General features: G+C 43.5%; 1 pseudogene; it reads left to right on the top strand.

Moving 5' to 3' along the window:
• The window catches only part of LOC116672367 (cadherin-20-like), a 98,174-nt pseudogene that overhangs the window by 67,837 nt on the left and 29,092 nt on the right, over window positions 1-1,245 (top strand).

The following is a 1,245-nucleotide window of genomic DNA, read 5'->3' as shown; positions in this document are numbered from 1 at the left end:
GATCTCTGCAGGGTAAATCCAGACATCTGTCAAATCGGAGTTTTCTGTTACATGACTAAAACAACTTTTCAACGTATACATATTCCACCAAAACAAGCAAGGTTTTATCCCATCCCGGAATGCTGTGTGGACTAACCAGACCATAAACCTAAAGACCGAGACATCACAGAGACCGCTTTTTGTGTGTTCATTGCATGGGAATGTAAGGGGTGGTATGTTGGGCAAAAAAAAAATCTACATTTCTTTGGAAAAAAGTGGCTTATGTTGCAATAAAACACGTGACATTCAGGAAGTCTTAGAGATGCAAAACACAACAGTAGCTAATGTAGCTGACGTCCCATATAAACTTGTTCAAGAGTAAAACAAGTACTGTGTATTTTACCCCTTAAGTCTCCATTTATCACTTCTTGTAGGACGAAGAATCCCATGGCATTAACTGTTTCTCTATTACAGCTTGTTAAATTGTGTTTAAACCATATTGTTTGGTTCACTTGTATGTAATTAAAATCATTCCTAATGGAATCGAATGACATGTTTTAATTATAAAGCACTCATGCAGCCTCTTGTCCACTCCATTGAGAGCACTGACATTCCAGGACAGCATTGTGTGGACACATGACCCTAATCTGTGTAACCAGCTCTCTGTAGCTGAACTTTAATTTACCTCTTGGCCTTTTGTGTATCTCTCTCTCTCTCGCGCACGCTCTCTCTCTCTCTCTCCTCAGGCATGGTCCGTGTGTCCCTGGCAGACATGGACCGGGAGACCAGAGAAAACTACACTGTGGTCATCCAAGCAAAGGACATGGGCGGACAGCTGGGGGGGCTCGCTGGTACCACCACTGTCAACATCACGCTCAGCGACGTCAATGACAACCCGCCAATGTTTGACCAGAGTAAGAGACGGAGACAACGGTTCCTCCTCGTTTTTTTATTCTCTCTCTTTCTTGTGGTTTTCCGTTGCGCGACTGAAACAACTTTTGAACGTACACGTGTTCCACCAAGACAAGTTCCTTTCATAGGCTATGTTGCAGAGGCACCGTTGTTGCGCCCAACGCGATTGTGATTGGTTTAAAGTAATGGCGATAAACCGGAGCACAGTTTTGTTTCAGGGCTGAGTCGTGACCTGTTGTTGACTTGTTTCGCTACACGGGACCGCAGCATGTGTAGATAGAGAGATGGAGAGTTATTAATCCAAATAAAATGGGAAATTAAAGTGTTACAGCAGCAAAATCAGTCACACAGCAC

The sequence above is a fragment of the Etheostoma spectabile genome, chromosome 22 (genome assembly GCF_008692095.1).
Source record: "Etheostoma spectabile isolate EspeVRDwgs_2016 chromosome 22, UIUC_Espe_1.0, whole genome shotgun sequence".
NCBI classification, from domain to species: Eukaryota; Metazoa; Chordata; class Actinopteri; order Perciformes; family Percidae; genus Etheostoma; species Etheostoma spectabile.
The sequence above is the reverse complement of the archived record's forward strand: the minus strand, read 5'-3'. Positions and strand labels throughout refer to the sequence as shown.